Source organism: Carassius carassius, chromosome 32, assembly GCF_963082965.1.
Source record: "Carassius carassius chromosome 32, fCarCar2.1, whole genome shotgun sequence".
Lineage (NCBI taxonomy): Eukaryota > Metazoa > Chordata > Actinopteri > Cypriniformes > Cyprinidae > Carassius > Carassius carassius.
The window spans coordinates 31075394-31095102 of NC_081786.1; the positions used below are offsets into that span (position 1 = coordinate 31075394).

Below are 19709 nucleotides of genomic sequence, written 5' to 3' on the forward strand. Positions count from 1 at the left end.
CATTTTTCAGTTTTTGTGCAGCGACCGTGCTGCACGAACGCATTACAAAGGCTGCTGCGCCCACTGCTCTCATTTTCCAAGTCCTTGAACGGTGAGCCCACTTTCACGTCGTTCGGTACGCCGTTAGTCTCTAATAAATGTAAATTGAGGACACATATTTCATAATTTGCATATTTCCTCAACTTAGTGCAGCATATCTGTTGGGCGGCTCCCTTTTAGGGTAACGTTTTCATATTAAAGGGTGAGTTCCCTCTCATCTTCCTTGTCAACGCGTTAGTCTGCGAACGTGTGCACAGCTGTGTCCAAAAATGGCCTGCACAAGTCTGACCACTGGACATGCCGCACATATGCTGCAGTATATTTTCAACCTTTTTTTTTTGGGTTGGAACCTGAATAAAACTATAAATTAAACCCAGATAAAACTATAAAACATGTTTTACACAGTTTGTTTTAAAGTATGCGGTTAGAAGAGGGTAAGATTCCCATGGTGAGAAGCCCATGGAGATTCTCCTAAGATTCTCCCCTGGTGATGCCGTTTAACCAAAAATCAATTTCACATAGTTTATTGTAAAGTATCAATTGTAAACCACCTAAGTGCTTATTGCTTTTATTCTTTATTTTATTTTATTTCTTAAAGGGGTCATGCACATTTTAGTCTTCAGATAAGTCATTAAAATGTCATTTACCAAATTTTCTGCCAAACGATCTGATCTAAAGTCTAAGATCATATTGTAATGACAGATGTTTTACACCGACTATTTTAAAGTATAGCAATATTTCATTGCTTTTCTTTTAAAGTTATTTTGACTGGTTATTTGTGTTCAGTTTAGTATTTGTGTTTGCAGCCTGCAAACATATACCTGTCCACCGTATGGCGATGTGGATCTAGAATCCTGAAAGCCCATGGAGATTCTCCTAAGATTCTCCCCTGGTGATGCCGTTTAACCAAAAATCAATTTCACATAGTTTATTGTAAAGTATCAATTGTAAACCACCTAACTGCTTATTGCTTTTATTCTTTATTTTATTTTATTTCTTAAAGGGGTCATGCACATTTTAGTCTTCAGATAAGTCATTAAAATGTCATTTACCACATTTTCTGCCAAACGATCTGATCTAAAGTCTAAGATCATATTGTAATGACAGATGTTTTACACCGACTATTTTAAAGTATAGCAATATTTCATTGCTTTTCTTTTAAAGTTATTTTGACTGGTTATTTGTGTTCAGTTTAGTATTTGTGTTTGCAGCCTGCAAACATATACCTGTCCACCGTATGGCGATGTGGATCTAGAATCCTGAAAGCCCATGGAGATTCTCCTAAGATTCTCCCCTGGTGATGCCGTTTAACCAAAAATCAATTTCACATAGTTTATTGTAAAGTATCAATTGTAAACCACCTAACTGCTCATTGCTTTTATTCTTTATTTTATTTTATTTCTTAAAGGGGTCATGCACATTTTAGTCTTCAGATAAGTCATTAAAATGTCATTTACCAAATTTTCTGCCAAACGATCTGATCTAAAGTCTAAGATCATATTGTAATGACAGATGTTTTACACCGATTATTTTAAAGTATAGCAATATTTCATTGCTTTTATTTTAAAGTTATTTTGACTGGTTATTTGTGTTCAGTTTAGTATTTCTGTTTGCAGCCTGCAAACATATACCTGTCCACCGTATGGCGATGTGGATCTAGAATCCTGAAAGCCCATGGAGATTCTCCTAAGATTCTCCCCTGGTGATGCCGTTTAACCAAAAATCAATTTCACATAGTTTATTGTAAAGTATCAATTGTAAACCACCTAACTGCTCATTGCTTTTATTCTTTATTTTATTTTATTTCTTAAAGGGGTCATGCACATTTTAGTCTTCAGATAAGTCATTAAAATGTCATTTACCAAATTTTCTGCCAAACGATCTGATCTAAAGTCTAAGATCATATTGTAATGACAGATGTTTTACACCGATTATTTTAAAGTATAGCAATATTTCATTGCTTTTCTTTTAAAGTTATTTTGACTGGTTATTTGTGTTCAGTTTAGTATTTGTGTTTGCAGCCTGCAAACATATACCTGTCCACCGTATGGCGATGTGGATCTAGAATCCTGAAAGCCCATGGAGATTCTCCTAAGATTCTCCCCTGGTGATGCCGTTTAACCAAAAATCAATTTCACATAGTTTATTGTAAAGTATCAATTGTAAACCACCTAACTACTCATTGCTTTTATTCTTTATTTTATTTTATTTCTTAAAGGGGTCATGCACATTTTAGTCTTCAGATAAGTCATTAAAATGTCATTTTCCAAATTTTCTGCCAAACGATCTGATCTAAAGTCTAAGATCATATTGTAAAGACAGATGTTTTACACGGATTATTTTAAAGTATAAAAAGATTCATTGCTTTTATTTTAAAGAAGGGAGTGGGGGTTTATAAGAGGATAAGTTTCTCCCCTGGAAATGCAGTTAACACAGTTTCCCTTATTAGTCTTCAGATAAGTCTTACAGATAAAATTTGTATAATTTTCAACAAAATACAAAATGAGAACGATGTCCGAAAGGTTTTTTTTATTTCTTTATTTAACAGATACATGGTACACATGCAAATGGATCTGTATAGGCACGTATCTCAGGCCTGATTGTTGAGAAATACAGCTCCAAGTACTATGAAAAAAGACCAAAGAGTTATTAAATGTAAATCAATGTCAGTTGGCAGTCATCAGTTTGCATATCCCTTTTTATGCGGGCCACTGCTCTGTCACCCACTCTGTCACTGGTGCTCAGCCACTCTGCATCCTGAAAAATATTGAAAAGATGTTATTTACTAAGGCATACGTGTGCAAATATTAAAGCATATCACAAGTGTGAACTCGTTAAAATAGATTTCTAAATACATTTTGGAAACGCTTTACTTAACGGTCTCTTTGTTCTACATGCTACATTTACTTAGAACCTAGTAATGACTGTAAATAAAGCAAAATCAAATGTAAATAAACCTCAACCAATTCCTACCCTTGTAACCTATTTATTTCTCTTAAAAATGTACTGATTTGTTTTTCTCTCTGTGTGTGTGTGTGTGTGTGTGTGTGCTCTTGTTTTTGTGACATATCAGAAATCAACTTGTATAATGGGTATGACACAGGTATAACAAGGAGAGGGTGACTTATGAGGACATAACCCATGTCCCCATTTTTAAAAATGCTTATAAATCATACAGAATGAGTTTTTTTGAGAAAGTAAAAATGCACAAAATTTCCTTTGAGGGTTAGGGTTTGGTGTAGGGCCATAGAATATACAGTTTGTACAGTATAAAAACCATTACGCCTATGGGATGAACCCACTTTTCACAAAAACAAATGTGTGTTTGTGTGTGTTTGAGACATTTAAGGTATCTTTTTTTCTTGTCTAAAAATCAACCAATCTCTGCATATGCCTTCTGTGAAGAGAGATTTGACACTTTATTTCTAATAAGACTCACCAGACCGCTTTCCAGATGCAGGCTCTGTTTCTGGCTCAGAATGTGACTTGCTGTCAGCATCTCGAGGAGCTCTGAGGAACACACTTCAGGAAGAAGTGGAGCTATGTTCCTCACCACCAAGCCCATCCTAATCATTTCCAATAACAACATAAGAAAAGAAACAGTGAATACAAACACATTTGATGGAATTTTGAGTATTGTACTGCAACAGAAAATGACAAAGCAGTGAGACACATGCACACATGTTCTCAGATGCCCAGGAAGAGAGCTCACACCTTCCTGCAGTGAGGCCAGAGGATTAGCAGGGCCCAACTCATTAGCATTTCAATGGATTCTCTCTGTGTGTGTGTCTGTGTGTGTGTGTGTGTGTATGTGAGTGTGTGAGAGTGTTTGAAAGAGAGAGACAGAGAGAGAGATGTTTGAGCTTGAGAGAGAGCTTGTTTATGTAATAGAATTGTTTATTTAGAGCTAAGCTTTAAATGTGTGTACCATTAACCATATGCCTATATTTGTAAATGCTGGGCAGAAATACATAATGAGACCTTTAAGAGGTCTGACCTCTGACCCCAGCATACAGGCCTGTCAAACTGATACAGTGTTTCATAAGAAAAGAAACAGTGAATAAAAAGACATTTGATGGAATTTTGAGTATTGTACTGCAACAGAAAATGACAAAGCAGTGAGACACACACCTGAAACTTGGATCATCATCTCCAAATATATCCAGAATCTCCCTTCCACACATGCACAGACGTTCTCAGATGCCCAGGAAGAGAGCTCACGCCTTCCTGCAGTGAGGCCAGAGGGTATGATTCCTGCTGTTAAAGATTATAAATGAAAAATATACAAAAACATGGTTAATGTACATACTTTGCAAAAAAACAGTCACAAACATGTTTTACAAACTATTAGCTCCAGTATTAAAGTTTACTTAGTGGTGCAGACAGGATGGATGTTGTCCACTCAAATGAATTTTAAACTAACAGCAGGTTTAGCAGGGCCCAACTCATTAGCAGTTCAATGGATTCACTCTGTGTGTGTGTGTGTGTGTGAGTGTGTGAGAGTGTTTGAAAGAGAGAGACAGAGAGAGAGATGTTTGAATTTCTGCAAGACTGCAAGCTTGTTTATTTAATTGAATTGTTTATTTAGAGCTAAGCTTTAAATGTGTGTACCATTAACCATATGCCTATATTTGTAAATGCTGGGCAGAAATACATAATGAGACCTTTAAGAGGTCTGACCTCTGACCCCAGCATACAGGCCTGTCAAACTGATACAGTGTTTCATAAGAAAAGAAACAGTGAATAAAAAGACATTTGATGGAATTTTGAGTATTGTACTGCAACAGGAAATGACAAAGCAGTGAGACACACACCTGAAACTTGGATCATCATCTCCAAATATATCCAGAATCTCTCTTCCACACATGCACAGACGTTCTCAGATGCCCAGGAAGAGAGCTCACGCCTTCCTGCAGTGAGGCCAGAGGGTATGATTCCTGCTGTTAAAGATTATAAATGAAAAATATACAAAAACATGGTTAATGTACATACTTTGCAAAAAGATACACACACACACACACACACACACACCACACCACACACACACACACTAACTATAACTATTAAATTAAAGATCTTATTTTGAGCTAAATGGCAATGACGCAAGCACAAATAATACATATTGCATGTTATGTCTCTCTATATATGCATGTCTCATCAGGCCGGTTCTCTTTGGCTACGTGTCATCATCATCTGTATAACCTAGATGTTTTCAGTTATTAATGTTAATAACAAAAATGAAAACAAAAGCCCTCACCTTCTCCGTGGCTCGGCCTGGACGCGACGGTAACCCGCGGCGAAATCCGTCGTATCCGTCGTTTGTTTAGCTCTTTGTAAACGTCTAATCTAGCTGAAAAGAACGCCACATTGTTTATGTTTTTAGGTGCTGTTTTCGCGGAGATATTTGTCGAAAACCAGCGGGCCAGATTAAAAATGGCGGCCGCGCTTCAGAACGCGAGAGTGCTGCCTTTCTGTGTAATATTTCTAATTCAACAGAAATAGTACATAGAACGCCGCATGCCGGAACTCGAGATTCCCAGCATGCCTTGCATACGAAAAGGTTCATTACTGCCACCACTGGTATGGAGTGTGCATCTGAATTGACTACAGGATTGATAATATTTGAGTCTTAATCGGTTTAGTTTTACTTTGTTTGTAATAAAATAAGTAGTTGATTATTCTAAGATAATGAAAAACGACAAATTATATAACTTTGCATACGCAATGGTATGTACATCAGTGTGTAGTATTGTGTGTGTGTGTGTGTGGTGCACTGCAGGATTTACTTGAAATACAGAAATAAATCATATAGTTTTTTAGGATATGAAGATTCAAGATTTAAGATTCAAGATTTTTATTCGTCACATACAAAATTATATATAGCATATATAACCAGCAGGACAGTGCAGTTATTAAAGAAAACAACACAGATGAAAATATACATAAATATAGCTATGTAAGAATGAAATAAAAGTGAACAATAAAAATATTAGAATAAAATTTAAAAAATATGTATATTGTATAATTAAATATAGAATGTGAAATAATGTGCATGAAAGTAAACTGTAGTCTTAAATATCAAGACACACAGGAAGGTACAAGAAGCAAAGATTTGGCCAAATGCTAAAGCATTTTGAAAAAATATTATTTCTTCTTATCAAACTCCCACTTCCACAGGAAGTGTCTACCTGTCACTGGTTGCTCTGTTTCCCATCTTGTCATATGAAAAAATAAATAAATAAACAATAATAATAAATATATATATTTTCTACAGCCTAATGGTCAATCTGTTGGACAACATGGCTACACAAGTGCAGCAGTTGGACATTGGAGCTCTCTGACTGAAAAAGATCAGACCAAGCAGGTTCTGGAGTTTCTAAGGAGCTGAACAGAGGGACGCTATGTCCAATTTGACCTTTTTGGGCTAATGAAGCAGATGATGGTGAGATGAATATATGCATGGAATAAATAAAAAACCACGGGAAGATGATCTGGCCTCCTGGATACAGACAGCCCGGCTCTGCGGAGAGAATAGCAGCGCAACCACGCTGTCATTGCTTAATTTTTGTTCTTGTTTAAAGTTCTGTGGTTGACATATTCTTTTAACTTCTGCTATTTTAATTTCTTTCTTTTTTCAGTCTCTGCCAGTTGAATTCACAGCCAGAATCGAGGGGGACGTGATCGTGAGGGACTGCTGGGGGCATTTATATTGTGAGGAAATTCTTGGACTGGCGCAAGATGTGCCAAAGCTTTTGCCATGAAGGTAAAGCAGCGCTTTGGAGGCTGTGATGATGATGCACGGCCTAACCCTTTCATTATTTGCAAAGATTTTTAAATGTCAAAAAACACAAAAAAAATAAACACACATGAAAATGTATACAGTTTGTACAGTATAAAAACCATTACGCCTATGGGATGAACCCACTTTTCACAAAAACAAATGTGTGTGTTTGTGTGTGTTAGAGACATTTAAGGTATCTTTTTTTCTTGTCTAAAAATCAACCAATCTCTGCATATGCCTTCTGTGAAGAGAGATGTGACTTGCTGTCAGCATCTCGAGGAGCTCTGAGGAACACACTTCAGGAAGAAATGGAGGTATGTTCCTCACCACCAAGCCCATCCTAATCATTTCCAATAACAACATAAGAAAAGAAACAGTGAATACAAACACATTTGATGGAATTTTGAGTATTGTACTGCAACAGAAAATGACAAAGCAGTGAGACACATGCACACATGTTCTCAGATGCCCAGGAAGAGAGCTCACACCTTCCTGCAGTGAGGCCAGAGGATTAGCAGGGCCCAACTCATTAGCATTTCAATGGATTCTCTCTGTGTGTGTGTGTCTGTGTGTGTGTGTGTGTGTGTGTATGTGTGAGTGTTTGAAAGAGACAGAGACAGAGAGTTGTATGAGTATCCCTGCAGCAGATGAATTTCTGCAAGACTGCAAGCCTGTATATTTAATTGAATTGTTTCTTTAGAGCTAAGATGTCTGACCTCTGACCCCAGCATACAGGCCTGTCAAACTGACACAGTGTTTCATAAGAAAAGAAACAGTGAATAAAAACACATTTGATGGAATTTTGAGTATTGTACTGCAACAGAAAATGACAAAGCAGTGAGACACACACCTGAAACTTGGATCATCATCTCCAAATATATCCAGAATCTCTCTTCCACAGATGCACAGACGTTCTCAGATGCCCAGGAAGAGAGCTCACGCCTTCCTGCAGTGAGGCCAGAGGGTATGATTCCTGCTGTTAAAGATTATAAATGAAAAATATACAAAAACATGGTTAATGTACATACTTTGCAAAAAAAACCCATCACAAACATGTTTTACAAACTATTAGCTCCAGTATTAAATTTTACTTAGTGGTGCAGACAGGATGGATGTTGTCCACTCAAATGAATTTTAAACTAACAGCACGTTTAGCAGGGCCCAACTCATTAGCAGTTCAATGGATTCTCTCTGTGTGTGTGTGTGTGTGTGAGTGTGTGAGAGTGTTTGAAAGAGAGAGACAGAGAGAGAGAGAGAGATGTTTGAGCTTGAGAGAGAGCTTGTTTATTTAATTGAATTGTTTATTTAGAGCTAAGCTTTAAATGTGTGTACCATTAACCATATGCCTATATTTGAAATACATAATGAGACCAGAGAGCAAAAGCTGGGTTCCCCACCGACAGAGCTCTGCAGTACAGCAAGCGGGAGCAACATCTTTTGTGTTTAAGTTTAGATACTTTCTTGGCCAATGATAAGATCTGCTCTGACAGAAACATTTAAACTTTGTGTGAACCTGCATCTTAATTTAAATATTCTCTCTTTGACAGCAAAATGCTCAAGATGTGCCCCGACTGCATCGAAGGTGGCTAAAATCATAGAGGCCGAGGGGTGGACGGCCAATCATCCCCGCCCAGAGGACATCATGGCAAAGTGGAGGCCACTCAGCAGAGCACAGGCGCAGAGTGACCCGGCCATCATCAGGGGGGTGATCAGTCAGAAATGGCCGGGTCTGGCTGTGAAGGATTTTGGGGAGAAGAAAGGTATGCACCAATGTCTTATGAGCACAGTAAAATCCTTAAAAAATTAATATAATAACATCATAAACATCACATGAAAAAAAAATGTTGTTTTTTTTTACCACAGGAGTTGTTGCAACCAAGGCCTTCAGGAAGGGCTCCATCCTGTGTGATTTCCACGGAAAGGTGATCGCAGGTGCTGAGGGCAGGGAGATGGCAGAGAGGCAGGACGAGCTGGGCCACCTGTTTTTCATTAAACATGGCAGTGAGGACGTCTGCATCGATGCGGAGACTTTCCCCTGTGAGTGCCACCCGTCTCTGGAAACCATAGGGAGATGGATTACACACTCCAAGAAGAAATTCAATGTGCAGCCTCGCCACTGCATTGTAAAACTTCAAGATTGAGACAGGCACGTACTGCTCTTTCAGGCCACAAAAGAAATTCTCAAAGATGAGAAGATCCGCTTTGACCACAGCATAAAGAAGAGGTCTTTGCATTAACCATGTTTTCTTATATTTTTCATTTATAATCTTTAACAGCAGGAATCATACCCTCTGGCCTCACTGCAGGAAGGCGTGAGCTCTCTTCCTGGGCATCTGAGAACGTCTGTGCATGTGTGGAAGGGAGATTCTGGATATATTTGGAGATGATGATCCAAGTTTCAGGTGTGTGTCTCACTGCTTTGTCATTTTCTGTTGCAGTACAATACTCAAAATTCCATCAAATGTGTTTGTATTCACTGTTTCTTTTCAATACAGTGATGTCTGACAACCTACCCAGACAGACTCGATTACATTTTGTTTGTATTTTATTGTACAAATATATATATATATATATATATATATATATATATATATATATATATATATATATAGTTTTTGTATTTCCTAAATACAATTTCCCTAATTCTATTTCATCTCAATCTTTCTTTCATTAGTTTTGGTGCAATTACAGTCAGTTCCAGATATTTGGATCATTTATTTTTTTCCCTTTACTTACTGGGCAGAAATATACTGAAAACTTTAAGATTTAACTTCATTGTTTTTTTTTTTCTTTTATTAGGAGGTATATATCATTAACCATATATTTAAAAATGCCGGGCAGAAATACATACCAAAAACTTAGATCTGACCTCTGACCCCAGGCCGACAGGCCTGCAAAATGTAATACACTGTGATGCTGATCAAAAGCTGATAGGGTTGGCCTGAATGGTTGAGCCTGGACTTGTGGGGCAGAGGAAATGGGTAACATATAGCCCAGATTCAGGACTTTCACTGGTGTTTTGTGTTGCAATAAATTCAAAAATCATATTAAAGGTTTATAAACCTTATTTAAATTTATAAACTACAAATGTTAAGCAACAAAGCTCTGAATGACCTCAACAAGGCCTACTTGACCCTTGTTCTCTCGGCCTGCAAACAACACACAACACTGAACTTGGGCTCATTTGAAACTGCACAACACATTTGGTCCAAATTTTTATTGAACCCCATACTTATTTTGTAAATTACCATTCAGTATGTTTATTGTATATATTTTTGTGTATTTCTAGATATGTTGTCCACTCAAATGCATTTTAAACTAACAGCAGGTTTAGCAGGGCCCAACTCATTAGCATTTCAATGGATTCTCTCTGTGGGTGTGTGTGTGTGTGTGTGTGTGTGTGTGTGGGTGTGTGTGTTTCTGTGTGTGTGGGTGTTTGGGTGTGTGGGTGTTTGGGTGTGTGTGTGTGTGTGTGAGTGTGTGAGTGTGAGAGAGAGATGTATGAGTAATCCTGCAGCAGTTGAATTTCTGCCTATATTTGTAAATGCTGGGCAGAAATACATACTGAAACCTTTAAGAGGTCTGACCTCTGACCCCAGCATACAGGCCTGTCAAACTAATACACTGTGATACATACACACAAACACAAACATCCATATATTTGAAAATGCCGGGCAGAAATACATACCAAAAACTTAGATCTGACCTCTGACCCCAGGCACTCTGTGATGCTGATCAAAAGCTGATAGTGTGCAGTAACATATAGCCCAGATTCAGGCATGTCACTGGTGTTTTGTATTGCAATAAAGTCAAAAAACACATTAAAGGTAAGGATGAAATATTTATTTATATATTTAAAAAAAGGTAAAAAAAATAAAAAAATCAGTCCTCCTCCTCTTCGTCATCGGCAAAGTACTGGAGATTAAAAAAAACAAACAAACAAATAATTAACACCAGAATTGCTACTAGACAGTTTGACAGACTACACTGAATATATCCAATACCTCCACAGCATCATCCTCTGGCCCTTGGAGGGGGAGATTGGGGACGTCCTGGATACAGACAGCCCGGCTCTGCGGAGAGAAAAGCAGCGCAACCACGCTGTCATTGCTTAATTTTTGTTCTTGTTTAAAGTTCTGTGGTTGACATATTCTTTTAACTTCTGCTATTTTAGCAGTATTAAATTTTACTTAGTGGTGCAGACAGGATGGAGGCTGTCCACTCAAATGAATTTTAAACTAACAGCAGGTTTAGCAGGGCCCAACTCATTAGCATTTCAATGGATTCTCTCTGTGGGTGTGAGTGTGTGTGAGTGTTTGAAAGAGAGAGACAGAGAGAGAGAGATGTATGAGCTTGAGAGAGAGCTTGTTTATTTAATTGAATTGTTTATTTAGAGCTAAGCTTTAAATGTGTGTACCATTAACCATATGCCTATATTTGAAATACATAATGAGACCAGAGAGCAAAAGCTGGGTTCCCCACCGACAGAGCTCTGCAGTACAGCAAGCGGGAGCAACATCTTTTGTGTTTAAGTTTAGATACTTTCTTGGCCAATGATAAGATCTGCTCTGACAGAAACATTTAAACTTTGTGTGAACCTGCATCTTAATTTAAATATTCTCTCTTTGACAGCAAAATGCTCAAGATGTGCCCCGACTGCATCGAAGGTGGCTAAAATCATAGAGGCCGAGGGGTGGACGGCCAATCATCCCCGCCCAGAGGACATCATGGCAAAGTGGAGGCCACTCAGCAGAGCACAGGCGCAGAGTGACCCGGCCATCATCAGGGGGGTGACCAGTCAGAAATGGCCGGGTCTGGCTGTGAAGGATTTTGGGGAGAAGAAAGGTATGCACCAATGTCTTATGAGCACAGTAAAATCCTTAAAAAATTAATATAATAACATCATAAACATCACATGAAAAAAAAATGTTTTTTTTTTTTACCACAGGAGTTGTTGCAACCAAGGCCTTCAGGAAGGGCTCCATCCTGTGTGATTTCCACGGAAAGGTGATCGCAGGTGCTGAGGGCAGGGAGATGGCAGAGAGGCAGGACGAGCTGGGCCACCTGTTTTTCATTAAACATGGCAGTGAGGACGTCTGCATCGATGCGGAGACTTTCCCCTGTGAGTGCCACCCGTCTCTGGAAACCATAGGGAGATGGATTACACACTCCAAGAAGAAATTCAATGTGCAGCCTCGCCACTGCATTGTAAAACTTCAAGATTGAGACAGGCACGTACTGCTCTTTCAGGCCACAAAAGAAATTTATATATATATATATATATATAGTTTTTGTATTTCCTAAATACAATTTCCCTAATTCTATTTCATCTCAATGTTTCTTTCATTAGTTTTGGTGCAATTACAGTCAGTTCCAGATATTTGGATCATTTATTTTTTTCCCTTTACTTGCTGGGCAGAAATATACTGAAAACTTTAAGATTTAACTTCATTGTTTTTTTTTCTTTCTTTTATTAGGAGGTATATATCATTAACCATATATTTAAAAATGCCGGGCAGAAATACATACCAAAAACTTAGATCTGACCTCTGACCCCAGGCCGACAGGCCTGCAAAATGTAATACACTGTGATGCTGATCAAAAGCTGATAGGGTTGGCCTGAATGGTTGAGCCTGGACTTGTGGGGCAGAGGAAATGGGTAACATATAGCCCAGATTCAGGACTTTCACTGGTGTTTTGTGTTGCAATAAATTCAAAAATCATATTAAAGGTTTATAAACCTTATTTAAATTTATAAACTACAAATGTTAAGCAACAAAGCTCTGAATGACCTCAACAAGGCCTACTTGACCCTTGTTCTCTCGGCCTGCAAACAACACACAACACTGAACTTGGGCTCATTTGAAACTGCACAACACATTTGGTCCAAATTTTTATTGAACCCCATACTTATTTTGTAAATTACCATTCAGTATGTTTATTGTATATATTTTTGTGTATTTCTAGATATGTTGTCCACTCAAATGCATTTTAAACTAACAGCAGGTTTAGCAGGGCCCAACTCATTAGCATTTCAATGGATTCTCTCTGTGGGTGTGTGTGTGTGTGTGTGTGTGTGTGTGTGGGTGTGTGTGTTTCTGTGTGTGTGGGTGTTTGGGTGTGTGGGTGTTTGGGTGTGTGTGTGTGAGTGTGTGAGTGTGAGAGAGAGATGTATGAGTAATCCTGCAGCAGTTGAATTTCTGCCTATATTTGTAAATGCTGGGCAGAAATACATACTGAAACCTTTAAGAGGTCTGACCTCTGACCCCAGCATACAGGCCTGTCAAACTAATACACTGTGATACATACACACAAACACAAACATCCATATATTTGAAAATGCCGGGCAGAAATACATACCAAAAACTTAGATCTGACCTCTGACCCCAGGCACTCTGTGATGCTGATCAAAAGCTGATAGTGTGCAGTAACATATAGCCCAGATTCAGGCATGTCACTGGTGTTTTGTATTGCAATAAAGTCAAAAAACACATTAAAGGTAAGGATGAAATATTTATTTATATATTTAAAAAAAGGTAAAAAAAAAAATAAAAAAATCAGTCCTCCTCCTCTTCATCATCGGCAAAGTACTGGAGATTAAAAAAAACAAACAAACAAATAATTAACACCAGAATTGCTACTAGACAGTTTGACAGACTACACTGAATATATCCAATACCTCCACAGCATCATCCTCTGGCCCTTGGAGGGGGAGATTGGGGACGTCCTGGATACAGACAGCCCGGCTCTGCGGAGAGAAAAGCAGCGCAACCACGCTGTCATTGCTTAATTTTTGTTCTTGTTTAAAGTTCTGTGGTAGACATATTCTTTTAACTTCTGCTATTTTAGCAGTATTAAATTTTACTTAGTGGTGCAGACAGGATGGATGTTGTCCACTCAAATGAATTTTAAACTAACAGCAGGTTTAGCAGGGCCCAACTCATTAGCATTTCAATGGATTCTCTCTGTGTGTGTGAGTGTGTGTGAGTGTTTGAAAGAGAGAGACAGAGAGAGAGAGATGTTTGAGCTTGAGAGAGAGCTTGTTTATTTAATTGAATTGTTTATTTAGAGCTAAGCTTTAAATGTGTGTACCATTAACCATATGCCTATATTTGAAATACATAATGAGACCAGAGAGCAAAAGCTGGGTTCCCCACCGACAGAGCTCTGCAGTACAGCAAGCGGGAGCAACATCTTTTGTGTTTAAGTTTAGATACTTTCTTGGCCAATGATAAGATCTGCTCTGACAGAAACATTTTTTTGTGTGCATGTATTTTACCCATAAGGAAGGTGACACCAGTGACAGTAACACTAGTGACAATTTTCATGAAAATAATAAAAATCAAATATTGCCACATTGATGGCTCAAGAAAGTGTAATTGTTCAAATAAGATATTGGTTCATGTTAAAATATAAAAAAAAATGTAATCCTAAAGTGTTTTTCAATTGTAATATTTCTGTAAGGGACAGAAAAATGGACATTTCCGTACAATGACCCACAAGTTGAAGTTTAACACCTTGCCAGGGTGGAGCTAACACTCTTTACAGGGTCAAGGTGTTTTTGTGATTGGCTAGTTTGATTACCAACTCAAGGATGACCCAATTTGCAGGTCAACTCTTTAAAGATTTTTTCTTTAACTTTTTTGTTTTTCTTTTAGTCATTTTCAAACAATATTATTTCTACTCACCAAACTCCCACTTCCACAGGATGTGTCTACCCCACTGTCACTGGTGCAGTGAGAGGAGCAGGAGCAGTGAGAGGAGCAGTGAGAGGAGCAGTGAGAGGAGCAGGAGCAGTGAGAGGAGCAGTGAGAGGAGCAGTGAGAGGAGCAGTGAGAGGAGCAGTGAGAGGAGCAGGAGCAGTGAGAGGAGCAGTGAGAGGAGCAGGAGCAGTGAGAGGAGCAGTGAGAGGAGCAGTGAGAGGAGCAGTGAGAGGAGCAGTGAGAGGAGCAGGAGCAGTGAGAGGAGCAGGAGCAGTGAGAGGAGCAGTGAGAGGAGCAGGAGCAGTGAGAGGAGCAGTGAGAGGAGCAGGAGCAGTGAGAGGAGCAGTGAGAGGAGCACGCTGACATGGGCCCAGCCACCATACTGAACTACATAAAGAACATGATCAGGTTTGTTCAGTATCTGAAGACCCACCTCAACTTGTCTGCATCAGATGCTGACTTCTACAGGAAGTGCCAAGCCTACATCGACAGTGGCCTAGTCGAACAGCAAGGTCACTTGTAAAACCAGGTCAGTTTCCATTTTGTTTTCTTTCATGACTTCCTGCATGTTGATAGTACTTATATGCTGGCTGTAAATCTGCTGTTATGTGCTACAGACATGGGTGTAATTCTCCGCAACATTGTTGTCTTGTATGTCATCCTAGGTATGACCGGTTCCTTGAGGGTGAGAAGAGCCTTCAGGAGTGCCAGGCACCACACACGAAAACCCTGGCAGATAGCTAATATGTGCCTGATGAAGAAGCCCATCTGACACACATGCAGGAAAAGCAACAATTTTACTCTTTTCGCTCCACTGAACAAAACTAGGTTCAAGGCGGACGCTTGAGATTGTACCGAGATGCAGAGATGACCCAGTCGTACGCCTTCAGTCTGATAATCTCCATCCCACTTTGTTATGTCTTGGGTCTGTTGATAAAAGTTCTCTACTATTGCTGTTTTCACCCCAAACTGTGGCGGCCTGCAGATTCAGGAAAAGCTATGTATGATGTAACGGATGGAGTAGAGCCTCCTGTGGATGATCAGGCCGACAGTGCTTCTGTTCACACCTTTAACAAGAGGATGGGCCGACATGCTGCTACCTTCTACACAACAAACACCTCATCAACAGTTAAAACAAAGGAAAGTGAAACAACTAATGCATCAGTACTTTAAAAATCAATGGTATTTAGCTTGTTTTACTGTTACAGAAATGTTATTATATTTGTAAATTGGTGTATATCTTGTTATTGCATATATTTTGTTCCTTTTCTTAAAAGTAGCACATAATTAGAATTGTTGAGCCAGGACTGGTGGGGCAGAGGCAATTCTACTCTGTAATTCATGTAATTTAGCCTTTACCTTTTGGTTGATCCCAGGGCAAATTTCTCCCCCGGTGCTTTATTGTTAACCTGGTCTCACCAAAGAGGGCAGATTTACTCATAGGCCTGGATAAAATGTATTTATTTACTTTATGTTACCCTGGTTACCAAAGGCCTCCAAGTTGGATGGTTCCTCCACTGTTTTTGTGAAATACAGCTTCACCATCTGTTGGCTTTGTCTTTATTGGCCTTATCCAAGTTGTTCCATTCGCTTTACCGGAAAAAACTGCTTGTTTGAGCGAGCGCCAGCTATCCTGAGGGAAACTTCGGAGCTAACCAGCTACTGTTCGATTAGTCTAAAGTCAGGATTAGATAATCCTTATCATTCTCTCCCCGTTCTGTGGTTTGTTTTCCATCCAGTTCCTTCACTAAACCTCCATTTTCAACGTTCTCTGAGCTCTCATCTGGTCTCATCTGTGTTAGTGAGGTGAAATATTTTATCTTTCTTCATCATCTTGCTCTGCTTGTGGAAGAACTCCACCTTGATGTCTCCGCACACAGGCAGTGGCTGTGGAAAGTCAAAGTACATGTACTTCTCCTCTCGCCTTGTGTGCACTGGATTTGATGTGTGGATTTTTACCTTCAGCTGGTACACCACGAACTGAGGATCCCAATGTCAGTTGGTTTTTCTGAACCTATGTGGAATCTGCTCACTCTTGCTTTTTACAGCAGAATCCCTGCAAGTCCCTCCACTGAACATAGGCACGGTCTCAAACACCATCTTGTGAAAGAGCGAGGCCACAGATTTGTACTCCAGCTTATTCTTCAGAAAGTAGCTATAGTAGTACACATATCGCCTCTGGCTGGGAATAGTTACTCCCTTCTTGTCCCTGGTTCTAACTTCACCATAGAAGTCCAGAGCCTCTTGTGCTTTTTTGAATTTGCCTCGGTGTAACAGGCAGCCTTTCATTATTTGCAAAGATTTTTAAACCTTTCTGTGAAGATTTGGATAAGTGGCTCAGTGAAAATGACAATCATGTGAATAAGTTCTAACTGAGGAGGATTGTGATCCTCAAATGGATACTGTGCAACTCTGCAGTTAAATTTGGCAATATCATAATGTCTTTCTGCACATAGATTATATATCTTGTAATAATTGTTATGCTTCAAATCCAAGAATCGCACTACATCATCTATGTTGTTTCTGTAAACACCTTCAAGTCTTTCAGCTGGAAAGCCCATAGCTATGATGTTCGGATAAATTTAGGTCAAGTCCAAGTCGAATCCATCTTCCTGGTATCTATTTTTGTTTCGGCTGACAATTTCTTTTATGATCATAGCCATGGCTGTGACAGGAGTCTTAAAGTTTTTTAGTGTGTGAGAGACATAATAGGCCAGAGGAAATTCTACTCTGTAATTCATGTAACTCATGCCTTTACATTTTTGGGTGATCCCAGGGTAAAATCTATGTATTTACTTTATGTTGTTATTGCACTACCTGTGTATGTAAATGTATATTTTGTTCCTGTTCATATGAATCATGTTTGATAAAATCTATTTTCGTCAACCGTATCTTGTTATTGCATATATTTTGTTCCTTTTCTTAAAAGTAGCACATAATTAGAATTGTTGAGCCAGGACTGGTGGGGCAGAGGCAATTCTACTCTGTAATCTATGTTATTTAAGCCCATATATTTTTGGTTGATCCCAGGGCAAATTTCTCCCCCGGGGCTTTATTGTTAACCTGGTCTCAACAAAGAGGGCAGATTTGCAGCTTACTCATAGGCCTGGATAAAATGTATTTATTTACTTTATGCTGTTATTGCACTACCTGTGTATGTAAATGTATATTTTGTTCCTGTTCATATGTAGCATATAATTCATAATATGTTTGAAAAATCTATTTTTTATAACCGTATCTTGTTATTGCATATATTTTGTTCCTTTTCTTAAAAGTAGCACATAATTAGAATTGTTGAGCCAGGACTGGTGGGGCAGAGGCAATTCTACTCTGTAATTCATGTAATTTAGCCTTTACCTTTTGGTTGATCCCAGGGTAAAATTCTCCCCCGGTGCTTTATTGTTAACCTGGTCTCACCAAAGAGGGCAGATTTACTCATAGGCCTGGATAAAATGTATTTATTTATTTTATGCTTTTATTGCACTACCTGTGTATGTAAATGTATATTTTGTTCCTTTTCATATGTAGCATATAATTCGTATCAGGTTTGAAAAAATCTATTTTTGTCAACCGTATCTTGTTATTGCATATATTTTGTTCCTTTTCTTAAAAGTAGCACATAATTAGAATTGTTGAGCCAGGACTGGTGGGGCAGAGGCAATTCTACTCTGTAATCTATGTTATTTAAGCCCATATATTTTTGGTTGATCCCAGGGCAAATTTCTCCCCCGGTGCTTTATTGTTAACCTGGTCTCACCAAAGAGGGCAGATTTACTCATAGGCCTGGATAAAATGTATTTATTTACTTTATGTTACCCTGGTTACCAAAGGCCTCCAAGTTGGATGGTTCCTCCACTGTTTTTGTGAAATACAGCTTCACCATCTGTTGGCTTTGTCTTTATTGGCCTTATCCAAGTTGTTCCATTCGCTTTACCGGAAAAAACTGCTTGTTTGAGCGAGCGCCAGCTATCCTGAGGGAAACTTCGGAGCTAACCAGCTACTGTTCGATTAGTCTAAAGTCAGGATTAGATAATCCTTATCATTCTCTCCCCGTTCTGTGGTTTGTTTTCCTTCCAGTTCCTTCACTAAACCTCCATTTTCAACGTTCTCTGAGCTCTCATCTGGTCTCATCTGTGTTAGTGAGGTGAAATATTTTATCTTTCTTCATCATCTTGCTCTGCTTGTGGAAGAACTCCACCTTGATGTCTCCGCACACAGGCAGTGGCTGTGGAAAGTCAAAGTACATGTACTTCTCCTCTCGCCTTGTGTGCACTGGATTTGATGTGTGGATTTTTACCTTCAGCTGGTACACCACGAACTGAGGATCCCAATGTCAGTTGGTTTTTCTGAACCTATGTGGAATCTGCTCACTCTTGCTTTTTACAGCAGAATCCCTGCAAGTCCCTCCACTGAACATAGGCACGGTCTCAAACACCATCTTGTGAAAGAGCGAGGCCACAGATTTGTACTCCAGCTTATTCTTCAGAAAGTAGCTATAGTAGTACACATATCGCCTCTGGCTGGGAATAGTTACTCCCTTCTTGTCCCTGGTTCTAACTTCACCATAGAAGTCCAGAGCCTCTTGTGCTTTTTTGAATTTGCCTCGGTGTAACAGGCAGCCTTTCATTATTTGCAAAGATTTTTAAACCTTTCTGTGAAGATTTGGATAAGTGGCTCAGTGAAAATGACAATCATGTGAATAAGTTCTAACTGAGGAGGATTGTGATCCTCAAATGGATACTGTGCAACTCTGCAGTTAAATTTGGCAATATCATAATGTCTTTCTGCACATAGATTATATATCTTGTAATAATTGTTATGCTTCAAATCCAAGAATCGCACTACATCATCTATGTTGTTTCTGTAAACACCTTCAAGTCTTTCAGCTGGAAAGCCCATAGCTATGATGTTCGGATAAATTTAGGTCAAGTCCAAGTCGAATCCATCTTCCTGGTATCTATTTTTGTTTCGGCTGACAATTTCTTTTATGATCACAGCCATGGCTGTGACAGGAGTCTTAAAGTTTTTTAGTGTGTGAGAGACATAATAGGCCAGAGGAAATTCTACTCTGTAATTCATGTAACTCATGCCTTTACATTTTTGGGTGATCCCAGGGTAAAATCTATGTATTTACTTTATGTTGTTATTGCACTACCTGTGTATGTAAATGTATATTTTGTTCCTGT

The 19709-nt window shown here is 38.9% G+C and overlaps 2 pseudogenes; both read right to left on the reverse strand.

The window, feature by feature from the left end:
• Window positions 1-15510: 15510 nt before the first annotated feature.
• Window positions 15511-17186, reverse strand: LOC132113111 (phosphatidylinositol 3,4,5-trisphosphate 3-phosphatase and dual-specificity protein phosphatase PTEN-like; annotated as a pseudogene).
• A 1139-nt stretch (window positions 17187-18325) lies between these two features.
• LOC132113112 (phosphatidylinositol 3,4,5-trisphosphate 3-phosphatase and dual-specificity protein phosphatase PTEN-like) lies at window positions 18326-19559 on the reverse strand (annotated as a pseudogene).
• Between the last annotated feature and the right edge of the window lie 150 nt (window positions 19560-19709).